This window comes from Lolium rigidum, chromosome 4, assembly GCF_022539505.1.
Source record: "Lolium rigidum isolate FL_2022 chromosome 4, APGP_CSIRO_Lrig_0.1, whole genome shotgun sequence".
Classification (NCBI taxonomy): domain Eukaryota; kingdom Viridiplantae; phylum Streptophyta; class Magnoliopsida; order Poales; family Poaceae; genus Lolium; species Lolium rigidum.
This window is the reverse complement of record NC_061511.1, coordinates 28,232,653-28,245,686: the sequence shown is the minus strand read 5'-3', so window position 1 is coordinate 28,245,686 and position 13,034 is coordinate 28,232,653. Positions and strand designations below refer to the sequence as shown.

The window sequence follows — 13,034 nt, the reverse complement described above, 5'->3', positions numbered from 1 at the left end:
AGCCCGACATGGGCTTTGCGTTTGTGTAGATTTTGTGGGTAGCTAGGATGGCTAGATGTGCCCCTCGCGGTGGCGTTTGGGTCGATGTGGGTGTGACTTTGCCATGTTGTTGTAACTTTTCGCTAGATTTTTTTTTCTAAAAACTAGACACGTTCAGCTTAATTAGTGGATGAGTCAAATTAAAAAAAAGTTGGCATGCTTCAGAACGATGTACAACTGCCGAACACTGAAAAAGAAGATCCAATAATTAAAGCATGTAAGTGTAACACAGGAAAAAAGAAAGACACTGCAAACTGTGCAAACTGAACCTGTCAACTGCCCAACACAAGCAAGTCATCCAGTCGAGTTCTCTGAAACTGTAGCGGCGGCGAGGAGCTCCGTCTCGTCGGCAAGAAGCTCGCCGTCGGGGGTGGTTAGCTCGCGGCGGGGCTGCCTCCTCAGAGCTGGACGCCTCGGGAGATATCTTGCCGCGCTGCTTCCCCGCCACGGGAGATCCTGATGCCTCCCCGCTACTCCACCACCACGACCGTGTCCCGCATCCGCCGCCGCCTTTCCTCCACCACCACCACCACCACCTCCCCCGCGCGGACCTCACGCTCCTGGTCTCCCCACGCCGCCTTTGCCGCGGCCACGGAGCGCGCCCGCGCCGGCACGCTCAGCCCCGAGGACGCGCACCACCTGTTCGACGATTTGCAACGGCAGGCCGCCCCGGTCTCTGAGCGCTCCCTGGACGGCTTCCTCGCCGCCCTCGCCCGTGCGCCGGACTCCGCAGCCTGTAGAGATGGGCCTGCCCTGGCCATCGCCCTCTTCAACCGTGCACGCCGAGAAGAAGCCGGCTTGCGGGTGGCGCGGCCCACAATCTTCACGTATGGCGTCCTCATGAACTGCTGCTGCCGCGCGCTTCGCCCGGACCTAGGGCTTGCCTTCTTCGGCCTCCTCCTCAGGACGGGCCTCAAGAAAAATGTCATCATCGGCAGCACCCTCCTCAAGTGCCTCTGCTATGCAAAACGCACGGACGAGGCTGTGCACGTGCTGTTTCATAGGATGTCCGAGCTCGGGTGTGTGCCTGATGCCTTATCATACAACATCGTTCTGAAGGGCTTATGTGAAGATGGCAGAAGCCAACAAGCACTCGACTTGCTCCAAAAAGTGAGGAAAGAAGGAGGTGCCTGCTCCCCTGATGTGGTCGCATATAACACCGTCATCCATGGCTTCTTTAAGGAAGGCGAAATTGGCAAGGCATGCGATCTATTCCATGAAATGGCGCAGCAAGGGATCGTGCCAGATGTGGTGACATATAACTCGATTATTGATGCGTTGTGCAAGGCCAGAGCAATGGACAAGGCAGAGTTGTTCCTCCGGCAAATGGTTGACAATAGTGTTCATCCGAACGAAGTGACATATAATAGCATCATACATGGATATTGCAGTTTGGGCAAGTGGAAAGAGGCAAGTAAACTGTTAAGAAAAATGACAAGCCAGGGTCTCATACCAGATATTGTTACTTGGAACTCGTTCATGGCCTCCCTTTGCAAGCATGGAAGAACCAAAGAAGCTGCAGGCGTTTTTGATTCCATGACTGCCAAGGGCCACAAACCTGATATCGTCACGTATGGCGCTCTGCTCCACGGTTATGCGTCTCAAGGATGCTTTGTCTGATATGATTAATCTCTTTGATTCAATGTCAAGACAATGGTATTGTAGCCAACTCTCATGTTTTCAACATCTTAATTGATGCATACGCTAAACATGGAATGATGGATGAAGCTATGCTTATACTTACGCAAATGCAGGAACAAGGAGTCAGTCCAGATGTAATCACCTATTTAAGTATAATAACTGCACTTTGTAGAATGGGCAGGCTTGCTGATGCTATGGACAAATTAAGTCAGATGATTTACATCGGGGTACAACCAAACACAGCTGTTTATCACACCCTAATTCAGGGCTGTTGTACACACGGTGATTTAGGGAAAGCTAAGGAGCTGGTTTATGAAATGATGAACAAAGGTATTCCTCATCCTAACATCGTGTTCTTCAGTTCAATAATAGACAGTCTATGCAAAGAAGGAAGGGTGTTGGATTCACACGATATCTTCAACTTGGTTATAGAGATAGGTGAGACGCCTAGTATCATTACATTTAATTCGCTGATTGACGGATATTGCTTAGTCGGCAAGATGGAGAAAGCATCTTGAGTGCTTGATTCCATGGTATCAGTTGGCATTCAGCCTGATGTTGTTACGTATAATACACTTATTGATGGCTATCTTAAAAATGGAAGTATCGATGATGGGTTGAGTCTGTTTAGAGAAATGTCGCATAAGAAAATTAAACCTACGACCGTTACATATAACATCATACTGGATGGGTTATTTCGTTCCGGGGAAACTGTTGCTGCAAAGAAAAAGTTCAAGGAGATGATCGAAAGTGAAACAACAGTGAGCATTTCCACATACAGAATAATCCTTGGGGGACTTTGTAGAAATAATTGCACCGATGAGGCAATCGTCATGTTCCAGAAATTAGGTTCAATGAATGTGAAGTTTGATATTGCAATACTTAATACCATGATTAATGCAATGTACAAGGTTCGGAAAATAGAAGAAGCTAAAGATTTGTTTGCTGGGATATCAGCCAGTGGGCTGGTACCTAATGCGTCTACTTACGGCACAATGATACAGAACCTTTTAAAAGAAGGATCAATGGAAGAAGCTGACAGTATGTTCTCATCAATGGAGAAGAGTGGTTGTGCTCCCAGCTCTCGTCTTGTAAATGATATCATCAGAACATTACTGGAAAAGGGGGAAATAGTCAAGGCTGGAAATTATATGTCTAAAGTTGATGGGAAGAGCATCTCACTTGAAGCTTCAACTACTTCATTGCTATTGTCTCTCTTTTCGGGGAAAGGGAAATATCGGGAACAAATAAATTTGCTCCCAGCCAAGTACCAATTTTTTGATGGAGTCATTTGATGGACTTGACTCAGGTGATAAGCCTTGGCATGGTTCAGAGCTCTCTTTCAACTATTTGGTCATGTTTGTTTTCCATGCATCCAGTGATGGAAAGGAGGCTATGGGAACACTATTGTACAATCTACAACTTCTGACTGGCTCTTTCTTCTCATGAGGGTCAGTGTTGCTGCAGTATCCTTCAGTGATCATTAGCACTACTGTATGCATATCATCTTCAAGTTTTTATTCCGCACGATCTTCCCTTGCAACTTTATATATGGATCTATTAACTCCCTCTTGATGAGGTAGTAACATGTGTTACTAAAATAAATCCCTCCTGTATTGATGTATTCCTATCCGCCACTAACAGTTTGATTATCAGGTTCGTGTCAACGCAAACGTTTTGTTTTCAAATCTTCTTTGTATAACTACAGCTGGACACAAATAGATAGATCTAACTTCTGTCTTGGTTTTGGTTCTGTTTAATGCAATAATGATAATGTCCGAGTTGCAATTCTGCTTCGTCCGTGCATATTTCTCTTTATTTTTTATGGATCTAGTGCATATCGTTTTGTAGCCACAAATCCCACTGTGTTCATACTGTAGATATTGCATATCCTCTTCTGTTTTACATTACATATTCTCGTGTGCAATGAGTTACCTGTTCAGAACCCAAACAACTCTAAGCGTGACATAGACCCTTCTCACTAATGCATCAACTACTGAACTTTATTAACCGGTTAACAGGTGAACCAGCGAGAACTTGCCTTCTGCGCTCTAGCGATGCAGTTCGTTTATTCTCCCCGTTGCAAGGCATGGGAATAATTGCAGACCGACCAAATTTCATACGGTGTGTTGTCCATCTAATGTTAGTGTTCCTTTTTAGAGTCGGCTACTGCTAATGTTGATGTACATATGAGCATAACATATGTACATATGAGCATAACAATCAGTAAATTTGATGTATTACTTGATTATTTTTTACGGAAGGCAACATCAGGTAGTACTGCCGTTGTGTCACGCAGGACAAATAGTCTGCTAGTGGCAAGAAACATAACAATGCGAACACACATATCAGTAGTGTACATTTTATGGTGCATTGGGTTTGCTAAGGTGAGGGGGCATTCTGACAGTTGATAGACATTAATATCAATATTGTTTTCTTGATTAGTATATGGTTAGCATGGAGCAACGTAATCCAATTTTTTTTCTCTTTAGGCCCCAACATAATTTTGTATTCTTAACTATAATCATATACTTATTCTTCTTTGGAAGACAACAATACATAATTACAAGATAAAATATTAAAAACACACTTCGGTTCTGGAGGACATTAACTCAAGATCATTATGCTCATATATATCTTTTGCAAATGCCAGTTTGCATATATCACAGGTTAAGACATGTTTTTCACTAGGAAGAAGGGAACATTGCGTATTAAAAGAATAATTCTTTTACTGTCCTCTCTACCTGCAGAACAACATTTATGTCATGCAAAAGGCATCCAAGTGAAAATGGCCGCTCTATGTACGTACTTTATTTTTTATTTTCTTATAAAGATTTTGCGATGTGTATTTTAAGTTTTCCTTCTATATACTCTTATGTGTAGCTCGGCATCTGTTTTAAGTTTCCTTCTATATACTCTTACTTTATTTGTTCTTCAACTTCTGCATGATGTTAAATCCAGATATATACACTTATCTCCATTGTGATTTGTGTACCTACGGAATTTTGATGGAGGTTAATATTTTTGGTTTGATTATGACGTGCTTTGCATGTGCTCGGTTACTAGTACACTAGAAGATCAAAGATAGGTCCACAAGAAAAATGTAATTTTAGGAAAGATTTGTTCTACTGCAAATTATACATCAGCCTTTTAAGGTTTAATCCTTGACTACTGGTTCAGACCTAGAGGAACCCTTAGGCAGTTTGTATTCGATGACCGTTGTAATCTGGTTTCGACAATGGTGAACTTTTGACATCGTGTATAGTATTATGTCCAAATACTCTCCTTTTGTTGTCTCCTCACACTTAATTTTTAGCAGAGGAATGAAAGAGGGCTCGTAACTTCGTAAGGGTATGGAAAAACCGCATATGCTGAAAATGAAAGAGAAAATGTCAACAATTAAACCTGAAAAGGTTGGTCTGAACTTGTACAGATTTCAGAAACAAGAACTAAACAGTGAAGTGATGCATGACTGGAAATGAGGTGATTATTTTTCCCTGGTGATATTTCATGCAACCTGCAGCCTGGTGTTTTCTGTGCATCTGTACATTATCATCTGTGGTTTATTCTGTCAAGATTTGAACATATGTACCTTCAATCTGGGTCCTTGTGTGATTACTGTTTGTGTAAAATGTGCCTCTCTGTCTGAAACTAAAGGGTTGTCCTTATTACAGCCTTTGTGCTCGAACTGATGTGCTGCCTGCAGAAGTTCAGTTCAGCCACCGGCATATATGGCTAGTACACCTTTCGCCGAATCTCTTGTCTCAGCAAAATAATAGTACTACTAGCTAGTGACCAGTAGATTCACATTACTCTGTTTGTACACATTTACGGCTATTCTGAAGGGAGAAGTAGATTCGCAGTAGCAGTTATCTATCTGTTTGTACTCCCTCCATCACGGATTAGGTGTCGGACCGAACATTTTGCGAACCCCCCTGCCTTTTTCCGGACAAAAAATACCATCCACGCGGTCCCTTGCTCTGTCCACGGGACTCCTCTTCCTTGCTCTGGTCGCGGGCGACCACCTCCCGACGCCGCTCCTTCTTTCGCGTCACGGGCGGTCCCCTCTCCTTCTCCCACGTGGCGGCGCTCTCATCCTGTCCTGCCCAACGATTTTGCCCTAAAAATGGGGATTTTTCTACCGGAACTCTTGCGGTGGCGGTGGTGGCGGCACAGCGGAGCTGAAGTCAAGGTGGGTGGCTGGCAGAGTTCCAATTCGGTGCTGTTGCTGGTAGTGCCACGACGGAGCTCCAGTCTCGGTGTTGTTGCTGGTTGCTAGATCCGCTCGAGGTCCAATGGCGTGGTGGTGCTTTATCCGCCTGAGCTCCACGTTTCCGGCTGTCTCGCTCTTCTGCAAAATTCGCCGGAATACAAGGGAGCTACTGCTTGCCGGAGTATCAGAGGTAAATCAACAGCCAAAAAACTTGCACTTGAAACCTAATCATGGACAGTCAATTGTTGGTGAGCAGCAAAAGTTTGGATCTTTCGTTAGTGGGAAGTCAAGATCGCAACTGGCATTGAGCACCTTGCTGTTGGAGTAACGCATGAAGTGAGTTTTTTTCCTCCTCTGTTGCATTTTTTGCAAGATTTTCTCTGGTTTCTCCAATTACTGACTGAGATGTGCTTACATTGAGCACTTTATTGTTGGATTAACACATGAATTGAATTGTGTTGTTGTTTTGCACTATGTCTTGTACAGTATAACAACTTTTTTCAAGCAAACCAGATAACTTATAAGCTGTTATGGTTGTAGTTGCAAATTTAGAAAATTCAGTTTTTATGGTTGTATTCCCAGGTTTACAAAATTCAGTGTTATGGGAGTAGTTGCAGAAAACTTATGCGTTACCGCTTGTGCCACTTATAGTTTCAGAAATCTTATGGTTATACTCCCAAGGTTTAGAAAATTCAGTTGTTATGGGAGTAGTTGCAGAGAACATATGGTCCCTGGAAACCATGGGTAGAAGCCTACAACGCATAAAACCTCTGGGTGTTATGCAAATTAGATTTTTAGCTTTACTAAAGTACACTAGAGGTTAACTTTCTAGTGTACATAATGATGTTTGGGTTAGAAATGATAAATAAATAAATAGCCTGATAAGTACTCCTATGATAATCCCTGTGAGATTCAGTCAACCAGTTCATTTGCTATCTGACTAGCAGTAGTGCTGTCAAAAAAAGGATGTGGGTGCATCACATGAGGCACCAATACCAGCTGCCTAGTACCGACTCGAACATAGGGCGATAAGATACTCCAGTGGAGTAAAGTTTTTAGAAGTCACAAATTAACAAGCACAGCTTGTAGAATGTTGGGACAGATTTTCTCTCTAGTCTAAAAGCCTGTAAATGAGACATGCCCTCATCAAGGGAGTAAAATAAAACGTAAAAATGAGTAGCTTCCTATAGCAAATCAATTAAACCCTTACTACATAACATGTCTAAAGTATGTTTACATTGGAGTAGCAAGCTATTTTTTCTAACAAGCTTTTACAATGGAGTAGAATTTTATCAATTGTCCAGCATGATCATTATGTTGTACTGCCTACACAACAAGTACTTTGTCCCTGTAACTGAATCTGGAACTGAATGTGCATCCTCTATTCCTCCTACAGGGACAAATGACACTTTTGTAATGTGTATGATCTTGACACAAGGTTGTATCGTTTTTCGCAGGATGTCTTTGGGGCGGCACTGGACACAACAAGTACTTAGCAGAGAGCACTACAATGCAATGGGTCACTGGAGTACAGTTCACTTCATCTTGGCTGAGGTACAATTATGCTTTTCTTTTTCTGATCTGTCTTGTCAGTTCTATCAAGTGCCTCATATATCTTGGTAATACAAACTAGTGGATCTTCTGTTGGGTGAGTACTGTACGTGGAGTATGTGCAATATGAATTACTCCCAAGTTATCTGAATTACCACATTTACAGAATAAATGTCCACTTCTATATTTTGATTACTCATTTCTGGAGCTACATTTACATGTACTCTTTGGAGTACAAGATGTCTAGTGACATACAAAAAGAAGGCTGACTAAAATGGACCAAGGGCATCGACTTACTCCTGAATGACAAACTCTAAGTAGAGATGTGCTTTTTAGTTCCAAGCTTAAGGGCATTTGCATGCTATCTTCCTGAATGACAAATTCAACAACAGAGACATGGTATGTTTGACAGCATAAATCCTACTGTAGTCTCTTGGCCTTTTATGTTTACTCAACAACAGAGACATGGCCTTCCAGGTATGTTTAGAGTACAATTGAAATTTAGATACAGTACTGAAAAATGCAGTAATCATTACAGTTAAATTTCACACAAGGAGTATGAATGAATGAATAAGGAGTACAGTACTCTGCTTCATCGACATGTACTGAAAAGTGCAGTAATCATTACAGTTAAATTTCACACAAGATACACAATATTGATCTCAACTTGTGATGCAAATTGCAGGATCTCAAGACGTTGCAGCAGGTTGCAGATTCCAGGATTCTCCGGCTGCTGCTCCGCTTCATGAACTTGGGAGGAGAAGCTGGCCCGGCAGCGCCGGCCTCCTTTGGGCGGATGCATGGGCGCAGGAGGCGAGCGGAGACCGGCGGCGAGAGGCGAGCTCGAGGGAGTGGCTGGCGGGAGAAGGATCTCGTCGCTGGCCGGGAGGAGATGCTGGCTCGGCGGTGCCGACCTCCTTCAGGCGGACGCATGGGCGCAGGAGGAGGCGAGCTCCAGCGGCGGCAAGCTCGAGCAGCGGCGGAGCGCGTGTTCCACCAGCGGTGGCGAGCTCGAGCAGCAGCAGCTGCGGCTTCCAACAGCCGCGCGAGTTCCAGCAGCGGCGGCGAGGCGCAAGAGATCGCCGCCGCCAAGGGCGAGAGGCCGCCCGCCAGCCAGCGCGACGCTGCGAGATCCACCTGAGGCCCGCCGGCGCGAGGCTGCCAGGAGCGCGGGAGTCCACCGATGGGAAGCTGCGAGCGCGGGAGTCCGCCGGCGAGAAGATGCGAGTCCGGAATCCGCCCGCGCGCCGGTCGGCGGGAAGCTGCGAACGCGATGCGATCGATCGATTGGGGAGCGATGGAGCCCCTTTTTGAAAATACTAGCAAAAGTGCCCGTGCGTTGCACCGGGAGAAAAAAACTCGAACACTCCAAGCAACGGTGAAACATGTTATGTTACTTCTAAGAAAATTAACTTGCGAGACTTTGCTGCACCGACTTATAATACCGCATAGCAAAATTATTTTATTAAAACAATATTTTATTGCAAAATTATTCTCTCTTTATCCCCAAACTAAAACTATATTTTCTGGTATTTTTGTGTTCCTAAAACTATTTTTAAAATGGCTTTAAAATAACCAGAAAATAAAAACAGAAAATTCTTTTATATATAAAAAAGGAAAACCATCCAGCCAACCGGGCAGGCCAAATGGCCCAGCCAGTAACCCTAGAGCCTCCCTGGCATTCTTCCTTTCCTACCCCCGATGTCGGCCACTTTTCCAGAAAACCCCCTCGCCTTCTTGTTTTCGCGGGTCGACCCCTCCACCTCTTCTCCTCACCCGCACCTCTGCCTCGCTCGCTCTCTTCTCCCCCGACGCCAGGAGACACCCGAGGCGCTCCCCGCACCCGAGTGCCCCACTCCGCCTCCTCGAGCCGCCCTCCAGCGCCTCTCTCGCTGCCGTCCTCCCTGCTTCCGCCGCAGCCGCCTCTACGAGCTCTCTGTGACCGCGTCTCCGAGCACAAGAACGTCCTCGACCGCCAAGCCCTACCTACGCGCCGCCATCATCCTCTGCCTCGTGGAGCTCCGTTCCTAGCAGATTTCACAACAATTAATGGTGTGGTACTTGATTCACCTTGCTGATATTCAAGGCAAATTCCAACGTATATAAACCGGTGGCACTCGTTGTAAGGGAACGATGTGGGACTATTTAACTCTTAGTATCGATGGTATGTTTTCTGGATGGATTCGTTCGGGTTGCTTGTGAATTTCTCTTATGGGCCTGAATTGAGAAAAAAATCATGATCCGCATGGCAGCGTCTGCAGGCGTGTGAGAAGAAAAGACGACGAACCCGTACGAGGAACCGGTACAGTGGCATCTAGTTGTAATATGTATTTTGGTGGGACGGTAAAACTGTCCACCTCAACACAATAGGCGGAGGCGAAAGACCGGAGCCACCGCTCCAACAACCACACCGGCTCCCGGGGCCGCGTCCCGCCTGGCTGAAGACAATCTCGCCTCCGCCAAAACCACCAAAGCACTCCACGGGTCCCTCTGTCCGGTGGACGTCCAAAGCGAGGCCCCAAGAGGCAAACCGACAGAGCGCCGCCCACGCCCGATCCCGCGAGGGATCTAGGGTTTCCCCCGGAGAACCTGGGCGGAGGATTGAGAACACCACTTCGACGACGACTTCAAGAAGGATGCGACACCAAAGGGCGTCACCGTCGTCGGTCCCGGCCAGCCGCCAGGACAAGGCTTTCGCCCAGCGATGAATCCCAAAACATAGCGCCCGCCCCTCAGGGACCGGCACAACCACCAAACCTCCTCTCCCACTCCAAGCACCCGACGATCAACAAGCATCCCTCATGTAGCCACGCCTAGGCTCCTCGTCGCCGCGACGAAAGCCCGAGATGTTTTGGTGGGCTGTTTTAGCTTAACAAAACTTTTTATTTTTAGTACCGGGGGTCTTAAAATGTCATGTCTTTTTTATGAAGTGTGATATCTTTGTGTCTTTATTTTGGAGAAAAAACTTTGAGCAACTCGTGTAGTATTGTATATTGTATCTCGTAAATAGTTTTAGGAACACACATGGATTAAACTACTGAATTTGTATTTCACATCCCGGACAAACTGAATAGAGAAAGTAAGGATTTTTGTTGTTCTCCTTATTTGTACATTTTCGATTAAAAAATCGTTGTGAAATATTACGCGAAGGGGAGCCGGCCGGCCGAGAAAGCAAAGAGGAGAATGGGGCGTGGCTCCGGTTGGATCTACTGTGAGGCGAGCTACTACCCGGTGACTGAGCTCCACCCTCCCCTTCCCCCGACGGCCATCTGCGCCCACCCCGAGCGATCCGGTCAAACCCACCCACCTCGTTGATCGGTCTTCTCTTTTCCTCACCCTGGCTTCCATCACGAACCCCTGATTTCCCCTGACGGTCGGGCGGTAACCGCAGTAGATGTCCCAACTCATATCCCACGGCATCTTCTCCACCTCCGGCGGCGTGGAGACATCTCGGCATATCTCGCCACCCGACCACCTCGTGGTTCTGGTCTTCCTCAACCTGGCTATGATCTCCGGCATCCTCCTTTTAATTCACCGAATCAATCAATCGGGCTCCTTCTTATTGATTCACTTGGCTGATATTGCAAGCAATTTCAAAGGTATATAAATCGGTGGAACTTGTCATAAGGGGACGATGTGGGACTATTGAAGCCAATATTTTTTTGATGGATTCGATCTTCATGAATCTCTTTTACAAACTGCTGCCAAGTATAGGACAATAGAGAAGCCCATATGATAAAGCCGATACCAAATTGCAGGCTCGAGAGAAAGGCCGAAGTGGGTTCCTGCGGAGTGCGGACGCATCTCTGGTTTTTTTCTTTTTTTGATTCCGACGCATCTGTGGTTTGTGTGGCCGTTCGTTCATGGGATTTGGTGGGAGGGCAAAACCGTCCAAAAAAAAGCGTTGACGAAAATTTTGGCAGAAACCTTAGCTCCTTTATTATTAGGTATAGAAAAGGGTGGAAATGAAAAAAATCCTTTGAACTACACTTCCGACATCTAAATCGCGACGGAGGGAGTAGTTCTTTGCGTATAGTGCTTGAAACCCGAGGACAAACAGTCCTGATTTGTTGGCTTGTTCTTCTCTTTGATTTACTCAAACTTCCTTTTGTTATTTCGAGAGATGCGTGTGAGTTTTTTTTTAGAATGGTTAGGACATCTCCAACGGTCGGCGCAAAATGGATGCCTAAATTGACCGCATCGACCATTTGCGTCGGCCCATGGTGACCAAATGGTTATTTTTGTCTCGCACATCCGTTTGCGCCTGGGGTTCCATAATCTTTTTACCTGTTCTTTTTTTTATTTAAACATAAAATAGGTACATTACAGAAAATACTACATAGTTTGGAACATGGTTAAAACATTACATAACGAACTAGTGTGTTATGGTGCCCTTTGCATTTTTTGCTACGAAGAAAGAACACTTAGTTACTAAAACCAGAAAATTCAGCTGGTGTGCCTGGCCTTCTCCTGACGAAGAACATCTAGAAACCGACACTAGTGGCTAAAATTCGGTGGCCATCTTCGCTGCAATTGAAGAATACTCTGGCAGTACTGTTGGTGCCCGAGCCGGACTCGCCGGTGTGGTACCGCCGCGGCAGGATGTCTCATCGAACACCTTAATGACCATCTCGCTGTCGCCTTCGTAGAGGAAGGTGATCTTGCAGCCGGCCTCGAGGTTGAGGTCGCATGCAAACTTGTTCCACCCGGTGTGTGTAGGTACATCTTGCCCTGCCCGTTGAACAAGACCTCGACATGCCACCAGCAAAAGTTGCAGCTGGCCTCCCGTAGCTGCAACTCGGCCGGCTCGGCGCTGTCGACGAACTTGTCTAGGAGCCACTTCATGCCGAGGGGATCCTCGTCGACGCGGAGGAGGAACACGAAGTACCTCGCCTCACGCGAAGACGAAGACAATGACGACGCAGGCGACGACGAGTGCAGGGGCGTTGATGCCCTAGCCCCCGCCGCTCCCGCGAGCTCGATCACCTCACGGGCCACCTGGACCTGCCATGGATTCCCTCGCAGGGCCTGTGAGAGGGGAGGTGCGAGGCGACGCTACGGTGGAGATTGTGTGGCGCTTAAGGTTGAGGAGGGGATGAGGCAGCCGTGCGCGCGCCCCTCTTTTTATACGCTGGAGGCAACCGAGGGGGCGACACGCTTGTCAATGCTAGGCGGGACCGTGGGAGAAGCAAATGGTTAAGCGGCACGACCGTGCAGTGACCACGCCGACACATCCGACGCAAATTTAGGCCTCGTTTGCTTCTAGCTGAACGTCCGTTTGCATCGGGCAATTGGAGATGACATTTGGAGTTTTGTCATTTTTACCCAAACTGAAGCAGGTCCTACTTTTTAATCTTGTATTCTAGTCTAAACAAACACAGAGTTGGCATGTTTCAGAACGCAACTGCCGAACACAAGAAAGTCATGCACCGAAAAAGAAAATCCAATCGATTCTCTGAAACTGATTCTCCGTCTCGCCGGCAAGAAGCTCGCCGTCGGGGGTGGCTAGCTCGCGGCGGGGCTGCCTCCTCAGAGCTGGACGCCTCGTGGGATATCTTGCCGCGCTGCTTCCCCGCCACGGCAGATCCTG

At 46.5% G+C, this 13,034-nt stretch overlaps 1 pseudogene; it reads left to right on the top strand.

The window, feature by feature from the left end:
• The first annotated feature begins 498 nt into the window (after nucleotides 1-498).
• On the top strand, nucleotides 499-3,009 carry LOC124646810 (annotated as a pseudogene).
• Nucleotides 3,010-13,034: the final 10,025 nt, after the last annotated feature.